This window comes from Coregonus clupeaformis, unplaced genomic scaffold (assembly GCF_020615455.1).
Source record: "Coregonus clupeaformis isolate EN_2021a unplaced genomic scaffold, ASM2061545v1 scaf1016, whole genome shotgun sequence".
Taxonomy (NCBI): domain Eukaryota; kingdom Metazoa; phylum Chordata; class Actinopteri; order Salmoniformes; family Salmonidae; genus Coregonus; species Coregonus clupeaformis.
The window spans coordinates 153,886-162,500 of record NW_025534470.1 but is presented as its reverse complement, the minus strand read 5'-3'; the positions used below and the strand labels follow the sequence as shown (position 1 = coordinate 162,500).

Genomic DNA, 8,615 nt, shown 5'->3' with positions numbered 1-8,615 from the left:
GAGGAGGAGGAGGAGGAGGAGGAGATGGAGGAGGACGAGGAGGAGGAGGAGGAGAAGTATTATAGTAGTGGTAGAACACACTAGAGAGAGAGAGGAAGGAGGATAAGTATTATAGTAGTGGTAGAACACACTAGAGAGAGAGAGGAAGGAGGAGAAGTATTATAGTAGTGGTAGAACACACTAGAGAGAGAGAGAGGAAGGAGGAGAAGTATTATAGTAGTGGTAGAACACACTAGAGAGAGAGAAGGAGGAGAAGTATTATAGTAGTGGTAGAACACACTAGAGAGAGAGAGGAAGGAGGAGAAGTATTATAGTAGTGGTAGAACACACTAGAGAGAGAGAGGAAGGAGGAGAAGTATTATAGTAGTGGTAGAACACACTAGAGAGAGAGAGAGGAAGGAGGAGAAGTATTATAGTAGTGGTAGAACACACTAGAGAGAGAGGGGAAGGAGGAGAAGTATTATAGTAGTGGGTAGAACACACTAGAGAGAGAGAGAGGAAGGAGGAGAAGTATTATAGTAGTGGTAGAACACACTAGAGAGAGAGAGGAAGGAGGAGAAGTATTATAGTAGTGGTAGAACACACTAGAGAGAGAGAGGAAGGAGGAGAAGTATTATAGTAGTGGTAGAACACACTAGAGAGAGAGAGGAAGGAGGAGAAGTATTATAGTAGTGGTAGAACACACTAGAGAGAGAGAGGGAAGGAGGAGAAGTATTATAGTAGTGGTAGAACACACTAGAGAGAGAGGGAAGGAGGAGAAGTATTATAGTAGTGGTAGAACACACTAGAGAGAGAGAGGAAGGAGGAGAAGTATTATAGTAGTGGTAGAACACACTAGAGAGAGAGAGGAAGGAGGAGAAGTATTATAGTAGTGGTAGAACACACTAGAGAGAGAGAGGAAGGAGGAGAAGTATTATAGTAGTGGTAGAACACACTAGAGAGAGAGAGGAAGGAGGAGAAGTATTATAGTAGTGGTAGAACACACTAGAGAGAGAGAGGAAGGAGGAGAAGTATTATAGTAGTGGTAGAACACACTAGAGAGAGAGAGGAAGGAGGAGAAGTATTATAGTAGTGGTAGAACACACTAGAGAGAGAGAGGAAGGAGGAGAAGTATTATAGTAGTGGTAGAACACACTAGAGAGAGAGGAAGGAGGAGAAGTATTATAGTAGTGGTAGAACACACTAGAGAGAGAGAGGAAGGAGGAGAAGTATTATAGTAGTGGTAGAACACACTAGAGAGAGAGAGGAAGGAGGAGAAGTATTATAGTAGTGGTAGAACACACTAGAGAGAGAGAGGAAGGAGGAGAAGTATTATAGTAGTGGTAGAACACACTAGAGAGAGAGAGGAAGGAGGAGAAGTATTATAGTAGTGGTAGAACACACTAGAGAGAGAGAGAGGAAGGAGGAGAAGTATTATAGTAGTGGTAGAACACACTAGAGAGAGAGAGAGGAAGGAGGAGAAGTATTATAGTAGTGGTAGAACACACTAGAGAGAGAGAGGAGGAAGGAGGAGAAGTATTATAGTAGTGGTAGAACACACTAGAGAGAGAGAGGAAGGAGGAGAAGTATTATAGTAGTGGTAGAACACACTAGAGAGAGAGAGAGAGATGGAGGAGAAGTATTATAGTAGTGGTAGAACACACTAGAGAGAGAGAGGAAGGAGGAGAAGTATTATAGTAGTGGTAGAACACACTAGAGAGAGAGAGGAAGGAGGAGAAGTATTATAGTAGTGGTAGAACACACTAGAGAGAGAGAGAGGAAGGAGGAGAAGTATTATAGTAGTGGTAGAACACACTAGAGAGAGAGAGGAAGGAGGAGAAGTATTATAGTAGTGGTAGAACACACTAGAGAGAGAGAGGAAGGAGGAGAAGTATTATAGTAGTGGTAGAACACACTAGAGAGAGAGAGGAAGGAGGAGAAGTATTATAGTAGTGGTAGAACACACTAGAGAGAGAGAGGAAGGAGGAGAAGTATTATAGTAGTGGTAGAACACACTAGAGAGAGAGAGAGGAAGGAGGAGAAGTATTATAGTAGTGGTAGAACACACTAGAGAGAGAGAGGAAGGAGGAGAAGTATTATAGTAGTGGTAGAACACACTAGAGAGAGAGAGAGGAAGGAGGAGAAGTATTATAGTAGTGGTAGAACACACTAGAGAGAGAGAGGAAGGAGGAGAAGTATTATAGTAGTGGTAGAACACACTAGAGAGAGAGAGAGGAAGGAGGAGAAGTATTATAGTAGTGGTAGAACACACTAGAGAGAGAGAGAGGAAGGAGGAGAAGTATTATAGTAGTGGTAGAACACACTAGAGAGAGAGAGAGAAGGAGGAGAAGTATTATAGTAGTGGTAGAACACACTAGAGAGAGAGAGAGGAAGGAGGAGAAGTATTATAGTAGTGGTAGAACACACTAGAGAGAGAGAGGAAGGAGGAGAAGTATTATAGTAGTGGTAGAACACACTAGAGAGAGAGAGAGAAGGAGGAGAAGTATTATAGTAGTGGTAGAACACACTAGAGAGAGAGAGGGAAGGAGGAGAAGTATTATAGTAGTGGTAGAACACACTAGAGAGAGAGAGAGGAAGGAGGAGAAGTATTATAGTAGTGGTAGAACACACTAGAGAGAGAGAGGGAAGGAGGAGAAGTATTATAGTAGTGGTAGAACACACTAGAGAGAGAGAGGAAGGAGGAGAAGTATTATAGTAGTGGTAGAACACACTAGAGAGAGAGAGGAAGGAGGAGAAGTATTATAGTAGTGGTAGAACACACTAGAGAGAGAGAGAAGGAGGAGAAGTATTATAGTAGTGGTAGAACACACTAGAGAGAGAGAGGAAGGAGGAGAAGTATTATAGTAGTGGTAGAACACACTAGAGAGAGAGAGGAAGGAGGGAGAAGTATTATAGTAGTGGTAGAACACACTAGAGAGAGAGAGGAAGGAGGAGAAGTATTATAGTAGTGGTAGAACACACTAGAGAGAGAGAGAGGAAGGAGGAGAAGTATTATAGTAGTGGTAGAACACACTAGAGAGAGAGAGGAAGGAGGAGAAGTATTATAGTAGTGGTAGAACACACTAGAGAGAGAGAGAGGAAGGAGGAGAAGTATTATAGTAGTGGTAGAACACACTAGAGAGAGAGAGGAAGGAGGAGAAGTATTATAGTAGTGGTAGAAACACACTAGAGAGAGAGAGGAAGGAGGAGAAGTATTATAGTAGTGGTAGAACACACTAGAGAGAGAGAGGAGAGGAGAAGTATTATAGTAGTGGTAGAACACACTAGAGAGAGAGAGAGGAAGGAGGAGAAGTATTATAGTAGTGGTAGAACACACTAGAGAGAGAGAGGGAAGGAGGAGAAGTATTATAGTAGTGGTAGAACACACTAGAGAGAGAGAGAGGAAGGAGGAGAAGTATTATAGTAGTGGTAGAACACACTAGAGAGAGAGAGAGGAAGGAGGAGAAGTATTATAGTAGTGGTAGAACACACTAGAGAGAGAGAGGAAGGAGGAGAAGCATTATAGTAGTGGTAGAACACACTAGAGAGAGAGAGGAAGGAGGAGAAGCATTATAGTAGTGGTAGAACACACTAGAGAGAGAGAGTGAAGAGGAGAAGTATTATAGTAGTGGTAGAACACACTAGAGAGAGAGAGAAGGAAGGAGGAGAAGTATTATAGTAGTGGTAGAACACACTAGAGAGAGAGAGAAGGAAGGAGGAGAAGTATTATAGTAGTGGTAGAACACACTAGAGAGAGAGAGGAAGGAGGAGAAGTATTATAGTAGTGGTAGAACACACTAGAGAGAGAGAGAGGAAGGAGGAGAAGTATTATAGTAGTGGTAGAACACACTAGAGAGAGAGAGGAAGGAGGAGAAGTATTATAGTAGTGGTAGAACACACTAGAGAGAGAGAGGAAGGAGGAGAAGTATTATAGTAGTGGTAGAACACACTAGAGAGAGAGAGAGGAAGGAGGAGAAGTATTATAGTAGTGGTAGAACACACTAGAGAGAGAGAGGAAGGAGGAGAAGTATTATAGTAGTGGTAGAACACACTAGAGAGAGAGGAAGGAGGAGAAGTATTATAGTAGTGGTAGAACACACTAGAGAGAGAGAGGAAGGAGGAGAAGTATTATAGTAGTGGTAGAACACACTAGAGAGAGAGAGGAAGGAGGAGAAGTATTATAGTAGTGGTAGAACACACTAGAGAGAGAGAGAGGAAGGAGGAGAAGTATTATAGTAGTGGTAGAACACACTAGAGAGAGAGAGGAAGGAGGAGAAGTATTATAGTAGTGGTAGAACACACTAGAGAGAGAGAGGAAGGAGGAGAAGTATTATAGTAGTGGTAGAACACACTAGAGAGAGAGAGGAAGGAGGAGAAGTATTATAGTAGTGGTAGAACACACTAGAGAGAGAGAGGAAGGAGGAGAAGTATTATAGTAGTGGTAGAACACACTAGAGAGAGAGAGAGGAAGGAGGAGAAGTATTATAGTAGTGGTAGAACACACTAGAGAGAGAGAGAGGAAGGAGGAGAAGTATTATAGTAGTGGTAGAACACACTAGAGAGAGAGAGAAAGGAGGAGAAGTATTATAGTAGTGGTAGAACACACTAGAGAGAGAGGAAAGGAGGAGAAGTATTATAGTAGTGGTAGAAACACACTAGAGAGAGAGAGAGGAAGGAGGAGAAGTATTATAGTAGTGGTAGAAACACACTAGAGAGAGAGAGGAAGGAGGAGAAGTATTATAGTAGTGGTAGAACACACTAGAGAGAGAGAGGAAGGAGGAGAAGTATTATAGTAGTGGTAGGAACACACTAGAGAGAGAGAGGAAGGAGGAGAAGTATTATAGTAGTGGTAGAACACACTAGAGAGAGAGAGAGGAAGGAGGAGAAGTATTATAGTAGTGGTAGAACACACTAGAGAGAGAGAGAGGAAGGAGGAGAAGTATTATAGTAGTGGTAGAACACACTAGAGAGAGAGAGAGGAAGGAGGAGAAGTATTATAGTAGTGGTAGAACACACTAGAGAGAGAGGAAGGAGGAGAAGTATTATAGTAGTGGTAGAACACACTAGAGAGAGAGAGAGGAAGGAGGAGAAGTATTATAGTAGTGGTAGAACACACTAGAGAGAGAGGAAGGGAAGGAGGAGAAGTATTATAGTAGTGGTAGAACACACTAGAGAGAGAGAGAGGAAGGAGGAGAAGTATTATAGTAGTGGTAGAACACACTAGAGAGAGAGAGGGAAGGAGGAGAAGTATTATAGTAGTGGTAGAAACACACTAGAGAGAGAGAGGAAGGAGGAGAAGTATTATAGTAGTGGTAGAACACACTAGAGAGAGAGAGAGAGGAAGGAGGAGAAGTATTATAGTAGTGGTAGAACACACTAGAGAGAGAGAGGAAGGAGGAGAAGTATTATAGTAGTGGTAGAACACACTAGAGAGAGAGAGAGGAAGGAGGAGAAGTATTATAGTAGTGGTAGAACACACTAGAGAGAGAGAGAAAGGAGGAGAAGTATTATAGTAGTGGTAGAACACACTAGAGAGAGAGAGGAAGGAGGAGAAGTATTATAGTAGTGGTAGAACACACTAGAGAGAGAGAGGAAGGAGGAGAAGTATTATAGTAGTGGTAGAACACACTAGAGAGAGAGAGGAAGGAGGAGAAGTATTATAGTAGTGGTAGAACACACTAGAGAGAGAGAGAGGAAGGAGGAGAAGTATTATAGTAGTGGTAGAACACACTAGAGAGAGAGAGAGGAAGGAGGAGAAGTATTATAGTAGTGGTAGAACACACTAGAGAGAGAGAGAGGAAGGAGGAGAAGTATTATAGTAGTGGTAGAACACACTAGAGAGAGAGAGGGGAAGGAGGAGAAGTATTATAGTAGTGGTAGAAACACACTAGAGAGAGAGAGGAAGGAGGAGAAGTATTATAGTAGTGGTAGAACACACTAGAGAGAGAGGAAGGAGGAGAAGTATTATAGTAGTGGTAGAACACACTAGAGAGAGAGAGGGAAGGAGGAGAAGTATTATAGTAGTGGTAGAACACACTAGAGAGAGAGAGGAAGGAGGAGAAGTATTATAGTAGTGGTAGAACACACTAGAGAGAGAGAGGAAGGAGGAGAAGTATTATAGTAGTGGTAGAACACACTAGAGAGAGAGAGGAAGGAGGAGAAGTATTATAGTAGTGGTAGAACACACTAGAGAGAGAGAGAGGAAGAAGGAGGAGAAGTATTATAGTAGTGGTAGAAACACACTAGAGAGAGAGAGAGGAAGGAGGAGAAGTATTATAGTAGTGGTAGAACACACTAGAGAGAGAGAGAGGAAGGAGGAGAAGTATTATAGTAGTGGTAGAACACACTAGAGAGAGAGAGGAAGGAGGAAAGTATTATAGTAGTGGTAGAACACACTAGAGAGAGAGGGGAGGAGGAGGATAAGTATTATAGTAGTGGTAGAACACACTAGAGAGAGAGAGAGGAAGGAGGAGAAGTATTATAGTAGTGGTAGAACACACTAGAGAGAGAGAGGAAGGAGGAGAAGTATTATAGTAGTGGTAGAACACACTAGAGAGAGAGAGAGGAAGGAGGAGAAGTATTATAGTAGTGGTAGAACACACTAGAGAGAGAGAGGAAGGAGGAGAAGTATTATAGTAGTGGTAGAACACACTAGAGAGAGAGAGAGGAAGGAGGAGAAGTATTATAGTAGTGGTAGAACACACTAGAGAGAGAGAGAGGAAGGAGGAGAAGTATTATAGTAGTGGTAGAACACACTAGAGAGAGAGAGAGGAAGGAGGAGAAGTATTATAGTAGTGGTAGAACACACTAGAGAGAGAGAGAAAGGAGAAAGTATTATAGTAGTGGTAGAACACACTAGAGAGAGAGAGAGAAGGAGGAGAAGTATTATAGTAGTGGTAGAACACACTAGAGAGAGAGAGAGGAAGGAGGAGAAGTATTATAGTAGTGGTAGAACACACTAGAGAGAGAGAGAGGAAGGAGGAGAAGTATTATAGTAGTGGTAGAAACACACTAGAGAGAGAGAGGAAGGAGGAGAAGTATTATAGTAGTGGTAGAACACACTAGAGAGAGAGAGAAGGAGGAGAAGTATTATAGTAGTGGTAGAACACACTAGAGAGAGAGAGGAAGGAGGAGAAGTATTATAGTAGTGGTAGAACACACTAGAGAGAGAGAGGAAGGAGGAGAAGTATTATAGTAGTGGTAGAACACACTAGAGAGAGAGAGGAAGGAGGAGAAGTATTATAGTAGTGGTAGAACACACTAGAGAGAGAGAGGAAGGAGGAGAAGTATTATAGTAGTGGTAGAACACACTAGAGAGAGAGAGGAAGGAGGAGAAGTATTATAGTAGTGGTAGAACACACTAGAGAGAGAGAGGAAGGAGGAGAAGTATTATAGTAGTGGTAGAACACACTAGAGAGAGAGAGGGAAGGAGGAGAAGTATTATAGTAGTGGTAGAACACACTAGAGAGAGAGAGGAAGGAGGAGAAGTATTATAGTAGTGGTAGAACACACTAGAGAGAGAGAGAGGAAGGAGGAGAAGTATTATAGTAGTGGTAGAACACACTAGAGAGAGAGAGGAAGGAGGAGAAGTATTATAGTAGTGGTAGAACACACTCAGAGAGAGAGGAAGGAGGAGAAGTATTATAGTAGTGGTAGAACACACTAGAGAGAGAGAGGAAGGAGGAGAAGTATTATAGTAGTGGTAGAACACACTAGAGAGAGAGGAAGGAGGAGAAGTATTATAGTAGTGGTAGAACACACTAGAGAGAGAGGAAGGAGGAGAAGTATTATAGTAGTGGTAGAACACACTAGAGAGAGAGAGGGAAGGAGGAGAAGTATTATAGTAGTGGTAGAACACACTAGAGAGAGAGAGGAAGGAGGAGAAGTATTATAGTAGTGGTAGAACACACTAGAGAGAGAGAGGAAGGAGGAGAAGTATTATAGTAGTGGTAGAACACACTAGAGAGAGAGAGGAAGGAGGAGAAGTATTATAGTAGTGGTAGAACACACTAGAGAGAGAGAGGAAGGGGAGAAGTATTATAGTAGTGGTAGAACACACTAGAGAGAGAGAGGAAGGAGGAGAAGTATTATAGTAGTGGTAGAACACACTAGAGAGAGAGAGGAAGGAGGAGAAGTATTATAGTAGTGGTAGAACACACTAGAGAGAGAGAGGAAGGAGGAGAAGTATTATAGTAGTGGTAGAACACACTAGAGAGAGAGAGAGAAGGAGGAGAAGTATTATAGTAGTGGTAGAACACACTAGAGAGAGAGAGAGGAAGGAGGAGAAGTATTATAGTAGTGGTAGAACACACTAGAGAGAGAGAGGAAGGAGGAGAAGTATTATAGTAGTGGTAGAACACACTAGAGAGAGAGAGAGGAAGGAGGAGAAGTATTATAGTAGTGGTAGAACACACTAGAGAGAGAGAGGAAGGAGGAGAAGTATTATAGTAGTGGTAGAACACACTAGAGAGAGAGAGGAAGGAGGAGAAGTATTATAGTAGTGGTAGAACACACTAGAGAGAGAGAGAGGAAGGAGGAGAAGTATTATAGTAGTGGTAGAACACACTAGAGAGAGAGAGGAAGGAGGAGAAGTATTATAGTAGTGGTAGAACACACTAGAGAGAGAGAGGGGAAGG

At 42.2% G+C, this 8,615-nt stretch overlaps 1 protein-coding gene across 1 annotated transcript in view; it reads right to left on the bottom strand.

Moving 5' to 3' along the window:
* ern2 (endoplasmic reticulum to nucleus signaling 2) overlaps positions 1-8,615 on the bottom strand; it is a 139,265-nt gene that overhangs the window by 10,531 nt on the left and 120,119 nt on the right. The window lies entirely within an intron of this gene.